Below are 10,282 nucleotides of genomic sequence, written 5' to 3'. Positions count from 1 at the left end.
TGCCCAAGGAAGCAGTTGAGGCTAGCTCATTGAATGTTTTCAAGTCAAAGAGAGATAGATTTTTAACCAATAAGGGAATTAAGGGTTACGGGGAGAGGGCGGGTAAGTGGAGCTGAGTCCACGACCAGATCAGCCATGATCTTATTGAGTGGCGGGGCAGGCTCGAGGGGCTGGATGGCCTACTCCTGTTCCTAATTCTTATGTTCTTATGTTCTTATGTCCAAATCACCCTGCAGCCTCTGAGCATTCTCCTCACAGCTCACACTGCCACCCAGCTTAGTGTCATCTGCAAACTTGGAGATATTACATTCAATTCCTTTATTTAAATCATTAATGTATATTGTAAATAGCTGGTGTCCCAGCACTGAAACTTGCTGTACCCCACTAGTCACTGCCTGCCATTCTCAAAAGGACCCGTTTATTCCTACTCTTTGCTTCCTGTCTGCCAACCAGTTCTCTATCCACGTCAATACATTACCCCCAATACCATGTGCTTTAATTTTGCACACTAATCTCTTGTGTGGGACTTTGTCAAAAGCCTTCTGAAAGTCCAAATACACCACATCCACTGGTTCTCCCTTGTCCATTCTACTAGTTACATGCTCAAAAAATTCTAGAAGACTTGTCAAGCATGATTTCCATTTCAAAAATCCATGCTGACTTGGACCGATCTTGTCACTGCTTTCCAAATGCGCTGCTATTACATTTTTAATAATTGAGTCCAGCATTTTCCCCACTACTGATGTCAGGCTAACCGGTCTATAATTCCCTGTTTTCTCTCTCCCTCCTTTTTTAAAAAGTGGGGTTACATTAGCTACCCTCCAATCCATAGGAACTAATCCAGAGTCTGTAGAATGTTGGAAAATGATCACCAATACATCCACTATTTCTAGGGCCACTTCCTTAAGTACTCTGGGATGCAGACTATCAGGCTTTGGGGATTTATCGGCCTTCAGTCCCATCAATTTCCCTAACACAATTTCCTGACAAATAAGGATTTCCTTCAGTTCCTCCTTCTCACTGGACCCTCGGTCCCCTAGTATTTCCGGAAGTTTATTTGTGTCTTCCTTAGTGAAGACAGAACCAAAATATTTGTTCAATTGGTCTGCCATTTCTTTGTTCCCCATTATAAATTCACCTGACTCTGACTGCAAGGGACCTACATTTGTCTTCACTAATCTTTTTCTATTCACATATCTATAAAAGCTTTTGCAGTCAGTTTTTATGTTCCTGCAAGCTTATTCTCATAGTCTATTTTCCCCGTCCTAATTAAAGCCTTTGTCCTCCTCTGCTGAATTCTAAATTTCTCCCACTCCACAGGTTTGCTGCTTTTTCTGGCCAATTTATATGCCACTTCCTTGGATTTAGCACGATCCCTAATTTCCCTTGTTAGCCACGGTTGACCCATCTTCCCCATTTTATTTTTACGCCAGACAGGGATGTACAATTGTTGAAGTTCATCCATGTGATCTTTAAATGTCTGCCATTATCCAGCGTCAACCCTTTAAGTATAATTCTCCAATCTATCCTAGCCAATTCACGTCTCATACCATCGAAGTTTCATTTCTTTAAGTTCAGGACCCTAGTCTCTGAATTAACTGTTTCACTCTCCATCTTAATGAAGAATTCTACCATATTATCGTCACTCTTCCTCAAGGGGCCTCGCACAATAAGATTGCTAATTAATCCTCTCTCGTTACACAACACCCAGTCTAGGATGGCCAGCTCCCTAGTTGGTTCCTTGACACATTGGTCTAGAAAACCATCCCTATTACACTCCAGGAAATTCTCCTCCACCGTATTGCTACCAGTTTGGTTAGCCCAATCTATATGTAGATTAAAGTCACCCATGAGAACTGCTGTACCTTTATTGCACGCACCACTAATTTCCTGTTTGATGCCATCCCCAGCATCACTACTACTGTTTGGTGGTCTGTACACAACTCCCACTAGCGTTTTCTGCCCTTTGGTATTCCGCAGCTCTACCCATACAGATTCCACATCATCTAAGCTAATGTCCTTCCTTACTATTGCATTAATCTCCTCTTTAACCAGCAGCGCTATCTCACCTCCTTTTCCTTTCTGTCTATCCTTCCTGAATATTGAGTACCCCTGGATGTTGAGTTCCCAGCCTTGGTCACCCTGGAGCCATGTCTCCCTAATTCCAATTAGATCATATCCGTTAACAGCTATCTGCGCAGTTAATTCATCCACCTTATTACGAATGTTCCTCGCATTGAGACACAGAGCCTTCAGGCTTGTTTTTTTAACACTCTTTGTCCTTTTAGGATTATTTTGTAATGTGGCCCTTTTTGATTTTTGCCTTTGATTACTCTGCCCTCCACTTTGCCTTATCTTCTTTCTAGCTTTTGCTTCTGCCCCCATTTTACTTCCCACTGTCTCCCTGCCATATTAGTTTAAACCCTCCCCAACAGCACTAGCAAACACTCCCCCTAGGGCATTGGTTATGGTCCTGCCCAGGTGCAGACTGTCCGGTTTGTACTGGTCCCACCTCCCCCAGAACCGGTTCCAATGTCCCAGGAATTTGCATCCCTCCCTCTTGCACCATTCCTTAAGCCACGTATTCATCTTAACTATCCTGCTATTTCTACTCTGACTAGCACATGGCACTGGTAGCAATCCTGAGATTACTACCTTTGAGTCCCTACTTTTTAATTTAACTCCTAGCTCCCTAAATTCAGCTTGTAGGACCTCATTCCATTTTTTACCTATATCGTTGGTATCTATATGCACCACGACAGCTGGCTGTTCACCCTCCCCCTCCAGAATGCCCTGCATCCGCTCCGAGACATCCTTGACCCTTGCACCAGGGAGGCAACATACCATCCTGGAGTCTCAATTGCGGCTGCAGAAACACCTATCTATTCCCTTACAATAGAATCCCCTACCACTATAGCTCTCCCACTCTTTTTCCTGCCCTCCTGTGCAGCAGAGCCACCCATGGTGCCATGAACTTGGCTTCTGCTGCCTTCCCCTGATGAGTCATCTCCCCCCAACAGTTCCCAAAACGGTATATCTGTTTTGGAGGGAGATGACCGCAGGGGACCCCTGCACTACCTTCCTTCCACTGCTCTACCTGATGGTCACCCATTCCCTATCTGCCTGTGTAACCTTTACCTGCGGTGTGACCAACTCACTAAACATGGTATTCACGACATCCTCAGCATCGTGGATGCTCCAGAGTGAATCCATGCGCAGCTCCAGTGCCATAATGTGGTTTGTCAGGAGCTGCAGTTGGACACATTTCCTGCACACATAGTAGTCAGAGACACTGGAAGCGTCCCTGATTTCCCACATAGCACAGGAGGAGCATGACACGGGTCTGGGCTCTCCTGTCATGACTTAACCCTTAAATTAACTTACCAAAGTTCACCTACTGATAAGAAAAGAAAAAGAAAACGAAAAAGATTAAATACTCACCAATCCACCAGCCAATCACTTACCCGCTTGGCTGTGACGTCACACTTCGATTTCTTATTACTTCTTTGTTTACTTTTGTCCCTGCACCAGCTGCCGCTCCCTACTGCCACTGCTCCTGGTCTTTTATAGGCCTTGAGCCTCGACCTCCCACTCCTCCGACTGCCATTCCTGACTGCTGCTGCTCCTGGCCTTTTATAGGCTTCGATCCTTGACCTCCTGCTCCCAACTGCCGCTGCTGGCCTTTTATAGAGCTCAATCCTCGACCTCCCACTCCCGACTGCCGCTCCCAAACTGCTGCTGCTGGCCTTTTATAGGCCTCGATCCACGACCTCCCGTTCCCGACTGCTGCTGCTCCTGGCTTTTTATAGGCCTCGATCCTCGACCTCCCATTCCTCTGACCGCCTCCTCTGACTGCCGCTGCTCCTGGCTTTTTATCGGCCTCGATCCTCGACCTCCCGCTCCCGACTGCCTTCTGTTTGATTTACCTTGTCTCTGGGCCTCTTGCAACTGTTTAATATCTTTCTCTGTTCAACCACATGGTCCTCAGAGTCATTTCAAAATCTGTCTCCTGAATATGAAGCTCCATCAAACATCAATTTATATTTGCAGTTATGGCACAAGTTAACCATTAAAGCACGGAAGGATCTCCCGAGCTTGCAACATAACACTCACTTTCATTTAACACTTGCAAATCTCTACACTTCCTTTACTTTGCAGATTTCAAAGGTGAATGTCATAAAGGATAACTAAAGGAAAGTACAAAAGCAAAGAAGCACACTGCTCTTCCTATTTAAATTAAAATTAAGACAGTAATATGACTACTTTTCTTATTTGGTTGACAAAAAGTTGCGGATATTTGTCATTGGCTGGGCTCCATTAAACATTGAATTATTAATTGAATAATGAGGCAGTTAAATTATCCCTTGAGACAAATAATTAGCACATTAGCATTTGCAATAGCATAAATGGAGACTATTGATCTTCTGTTTAGGTGTTCATGCAGTTTATGGACTGCAAGATTATACACTGAATGAGAATTGGCTAGGTTTTCCCTCACTAACTACAATCAGGGAAGGCCATATTTTACTCAACAAAATAGATTTCCTGAAAGCAAATGATGGCAGTTTAGCTTTAATGACCACATAACAGATATCATAACAGTTAAATATAATTGCATAATTTGTCTGTAACGTGCTGTGAAAGAAAGCAATGCCATTGCAGTTTTACTCATGTGGAACAATATTACTTTTTAAAAATTCATTTTTTTTTGCTTGGGTTGACTTTTGGGCTTACCAAGTTGAAGAAATTCAGTTGGGGGACCAAAACAGTTCTAAATTACAACAGTGACTTCACTTCAAAAGTACCTAATGGGTTGTAAAGTGCTTCGGGAAGTCCTGAGGTCATGAAGAGCACTGTATAAATGCAAGTCATTCTTTATTACTTTCTTTCTGCTGTTGGTACTTGTTGGACATCCTGGAGAGATGCATTTGGACTTCTTGGGGAGTTAAAGTCGAACTTCTTTGTGCCTTGAAGCAACAGGCTCTCCACCCTTTCCAATTTAGACAGGATAACTTTGAAGAGTCTTGAGGAGAAAGCATAGCTTGTTTTCTGAGCTTGTGTAAGGAAATAAGAGTTAGTAATGATGCCACCCATGAGTGGTTAATCTTTAGATTTAACTCGGCCTTTTGGCTAAGATCAAGTGTAGTATCTGTTCTTATCAGTTTAATATCCCCTATGGCGACATGATATTGAATTGATTTTTGGACATGGAGCTGGATCAGGGGCTTGCCCCGTCCACTCCATGCACCGACCTGGTATTGCAATATTTCCAGGAACGGTGCAACTTCGCCTCTCGGTCTTTTGGCCTAAGATCAAACACATTGGCGCAAAGTGATCTTTGGCGTTAGAGTTGATCGGGAACGAAATTGGATAAAAAAAATAAAAAAAATCTTTAGATTTAAAGTAATAAAATGTAACTTTAGTTTTAGATTAATAATGCAGTGATATCAAATCCATTAGTTGATAAAGCTTTTTCTTAAAAGGGCTTAGGGACTGTTAAGTCAGGAAGTCTTGTTTAGGGGACGGAGCACTGAAGTAAACAACTGCAAGCTGTTTATATGAAGAGTCTGTTTTCAAAGGGTTTGGGAATAGATAGCTTCATACAGTCTTGTTTATGACATTTTCTTTTGATGTAGTCAAAATATGGTGTATAAAGGATCAGGGTTTTCAGCAGTATCTCAGAGGGCTTGAAAGATACAGAAACCGAATTTCCACTTTATACAGTTAAAGGCCGATCACCTTTACTGCGTATCAGGAGTGTCTGTTCCGTATACTCCACTATGGAGACTCGTGCCTACTCGACATATGTTGTTGTGAACCAGAGGAGAAAGGAAGTTGACTGCTAACAGTAGTGAGTATCAGCATCAAGAACACCGAGACCAGGTCCGCAAAATCCTGCAAATTTATTGGCAGGATAGGTGCACCAATGTTAGTGTTCTCTCTCAGGCCAACACCCCCAGCATCGAGGCATTGACCACTCTCGATCAGTTCTGATATTGTCCATTTGCCCGATACTAGACTCCCGAAACAAGCGCTCTACTCTGAGCTATGTCGGGGCAGGCGAGCCCGAGGAGGGCAGAGAAAATGCTTCAAGGATACCCTCAAAGTCTCCTTGAAAAAATGTAACATCCCCATCGACTCTTGGGAATCCTTGACCCAAGACTGCTCAAAGTGGAGGAGAAGCTTCCAAAAAGGCGACGAAAATCTCGAGTCTCTTCACCGGGAGCATGTGGAAGCCAAGCACAAACAGCGGAAGGAGCGCACGACAACCTAACACCCCACCCACCCGTCCCTCCAACCACCGTCTGCCCCACCTGTGACAGAGACTGTAGATCCTGCATTGGTCTCATCAGTCATCTTCGAACTCATTTTAGTGTGGAAGTAAGTCATCGTCGATTTCAGGGGACTGCCGAAGAAGTAGTATTAGCACAGATATTACCCCGTTTATTTTAAACGGGGGTTGAACAATAGTGGACGAAAAATGCCATGCAACCCAATTTCTAGGTCAGAAGCTAGTGTACAGGTACCAAAAATAATTTAAAAGCTAAGGGAATGTTGGCTTTTATCTCAAAGGGACTGGAATACAAAAGGGCATTTGCTATGTTACAGTTATACGAAGCTCTGGTTAGACCCCATTTAGAGTACAGCATTCAGATCTGGACACTCCTTCTCAGGAAGGATATATTGGCCTTAGAGAGGGTGCAACGCAGATTCACCAGAATGATACCAGGGCTGAAGGGGTTAATTTATGAGGACAGGTTGCATAGTCTGGGCTTGTATTCCTCGAGTATAGAAGAATAATGGGTAATCTAATTTAGCTGTTTAAAATGATTGATAGAGTTGATAAGGTAGATAGAGAGAAACTATTTCCTCTGGTGGGAGAGTCCAGAACAAAGGAGCATAATCCTAAAATTAGTGCTAGGCTGTTCAGGGGTGATGTCAGGAAGCATTTCTTCACACAAAGGTGAGTGGAAATTTGGAACTCTCTCCCACAAAAATCTGTTGAGGCTGGGGGCCAATTGAAAATGTCAAAACTGAGATTGACAGATTTTTGTCAGGCAAGAGTATTAAGGGTTACGGAACCAGGGCGGGTAGTTGAGAAAAAGATAAGCCATGGTCTAATTGAATAGCGGAACAAGCTCGAGTGGCTGAAGGGCCTACTCCTGTTCCTATGTTCTCAGAAGATCTGATCGTATAAATCCTGGCCTGGCCCATCGTTACGGTATGGGTGGGCAGACATCCTGCTTCTCTGCCTCTTTACAATTTTGGCTCTGTGGTTACAGAATACAGAACACAAGTTTAAAAGAAGCAGAGGCGAGATGAGGAGAATTTTTTTTACGCAGCGAGTTGTAATGATCTGGAATGCACTGCCTGAATTGGTGGTGGAAGCAGATTCAATAGTAACTTTCAAAAGGGAATTGGATAAATATTTGAAAAGGATCAATTTGTAGCAATATGGGGAAGGAGCAGGGGAGTGTCACTAATTGGAAAGTCCAGCGTCCTCAAAACTACCACCAAGCTCATGGTCTACAGGGCTGTAGTAATACTCGCTCTCCTGTATGGCTCAGAGACATGGACCATGTACAGTAGACACCTCAAATCGCTGGAGAAATACCACCAACGATGTTTCCGCAAGATCCTACAAATCCCCTGGGAGGATAGACACACCAACATTAGCGTCCTCGACCAGGCCAACATCCCCAGCATTGAAGCACTGATCACACTTGATCAGCTCCGCTGGGCAGGCCACATTGTCCGCATGCCAGACACGAGACTCCCAAAGCAAACGCTCTACTCGGAACTCCTTCATGGCAAACGAGCCAAAGGTGGGTAGAGGAAACCCTCAAAGCCTCCCTGATAAAGTGCAACATCCCCACTGACTCCTGTAAGTCCCTGGCCAAAGATCACCCTAAGTGGAGGAAGTGCATCCAGGAGGGCGCTGAGCACCTCGAGTCTCATTGCCGAGAGCATGCAGAAATCAAGCGCAGGTAGCGGAAAGAGAGTGCGGCATATCTGTCCCACCCTCCCTTACCCTCAAAGACTATCTGTCCCACCTGTGACGGGGACTGTGGTTCTCGTATTGGATTGTTCAGCCACCTCAGGACTTATTTTAAGAGTGGAAGCAAGTCTTCCTCGATTCCGAGGGACTGTCGATGATGATGATGATGATGATGATGATGAACTTTCAGGCACATGCACAATGGTCCAAATATCCTGTGCTGTATGATTATATGAACCAAAATTTCTGGTCTTATAGCTCACCGTACTAAAGGTTGTCTCTGCCTTTTTCTTTAAATGTAGAATTGCAATCAACAGGCGTTGGTAAAATTCACATCCAGAGGCTCGACTTTCGGCATCAATCTGCCCATTTACTGCCCATTTTATCGCCGAGAAGCTCTTTACCGCCCAAAATAGTGTTCAAATGGAAACTACCGGCCATTTACCACCTGCGGTAAATTCGGCATTCAATTATCCCCGGTGATGAGCGAAACCGCCCGGCCATTTTTTTTTCTGAAATCTGACATCATTACTTGTGTACATAATGGAAACTACCGCCCAAATTATTGCCGAGCGCTACTTACAGCAATTCGGTCAAATACCGCCCGCCCAAAAAAAAGCACTCAGAAAAAGTTGCACTTACCTGACCTTAACCCGGCGGTATGGACGCCATGTTGTAAATCGGATGAAGTTGAAGAAAAGGCTGCTTCAAGTTGATGGGAGCATTAAAGTAACTCGTGATTGATTTTAAGGGTGTTTTAAAATCTTGAAAATTATCTGAGCACATTGTGATCAATTTTGAGTACATTTGTCGTTGTTGAAGGATAATTCATGAATTTTGAACACAGATTGGGGCATTTACAGTGATGGGGCCTGTCATTTCTCAGCCATTATTGATGACTGCTCACATGCTGCAGAATAGAGATGGGTGAAGGTTCATTGAAGAACATTAAGTGCCCAATCAAAGAGGTGGCAGACTGCTGAGGAGGAGGAGGAGGAGACCTTACACCCAACGCATTTACAGGGAGCAGCGTTCATACCTGCACCTGTCCGATACAATGTGCGTTAGAAGGCTGTGCTTCTGAAAATAGGTCATCAGTGAGATATGTCAACTCATTAAGGGAGACCTGCAGCCTACCAGTACCATCAAGACCGCACTGCAGGTTGAGGTTCAGGTTACTGCGGCACTTTCCTTCTATGCCTCAGCTGGCGACATTTGCTGCATCGCTCAGCACGCCACACATTGCTGCACTCACCAGGTGACTGAAGCCCTTTACTTTATAAACTTCCCTATGATCAGGGAGGCAGTGAGAGGGCTTTGAGGTTCTCGAGAATAGCAAACTTCCCAAAGTCCAAGGCGCAATAGACTGTACGCACATCGCCCTGCGAGCACCTTTAGAAGAGTCAGAGGTTTACCGTAACCAAAAGGGATTCCACTCCCTGAACATTCAGCTCGTTGTTGACCACAAGCGAATAATCATGGCTGTTATGTCTCGAATAAAGCACGGTGGCTGAGTACTGTAGATGTGAGTAAGTCTGACCTTAGTGTCTTTATTCTAACTCCAGAGTGCTGGTACAGCATGGGAGACCTGCTTATATACAGTGCTCCCAAGGGATGCTGGGATCCCTTGGGAGTCCAACAGATACGCCCTCTGGTGGCGGTAGAATGCTGTTTACATAGTGTTACATACATAACATCGGCAGTAAATGCCAATTTTCCAGGGAGCATTCATGATGCGCACATCTTGCCTGAGAGCACTGTCTCCGACCTTTTTAAAGAGTCAGCCACAAGGTCAATGCTGGATGCTGGGTGATAAAGGATATGACCTCGCCACCTGGCTCTTGACCCCACTCCGTAAGCCCCAGACAGATACCGAGCAGTGCTACAATCAAAGTCATATAGCCACACGCAATATCGTTGAAAAGACAATTGGAATGCTGAAGCAGCGCTTCAGATGCCTGGACCACTCTGGAGGCAGCCTACAATACCAACTTGAGCAGGTCGCTGAGTTCATTGTGGTGTGCTGCATGTTGCATAACTTAGCTATCAAGAGGGGACAGGACTTGTCATATGGGACTGCCGGTCCACCTCAGCAGAGAGGGGAGGAGGAAGAGGAAGAGGAAGAGGAAGAGGAAGAGGAGGAGCTCCAAGAGGACATTCAGCCTGGCGATAAATCCATTCCATCACCCGCCCTACACCACAGGGGAAGCCCCATGGTAGTTACATAACTGCAAAACTGTTGCGTCAGCAGCTCATAAATGAAGGCTTTGCTTGAAGTTACGT

At 44.7% G+C, this 10,282-nt stretch overlaps 1 pseudogene; it reads left to right on the top strand.

The window, feature by feature from the left end:
- The first annotated feature begins 5,111 nt into the window (after positions 1 to 5,111).
- LOC139260475 (U2 spliceosomal RNA) lies at positions 5,112 to 5,289 on the top strand (annotated as a pseudogene).
- Positions 5,290 to 10,282: the final 4,993 nt, after the last annotated feature.

This window comes from Pristiophorus japonicus, chromosome 3 (assembly GCF_044704955.1).
Source record: "Pristiophorus japonicus isolate sPriJap1 chromosome 3, sPriJap1.hap1, whole genome shotgun sequence".
In the NCBI taxonomy this organism is placed as follows: Eukaryota; Metazoa; Chordata; class Chondrichthyes; family Pristiophoridae; genus Pristiophorus; species Pristiophorus japonicus.
The sequence above is the reverse complement of the archived record's forward strand: the minus strand, read 5'-3'. Positions and strand labels throughout refer to the sequence as shown.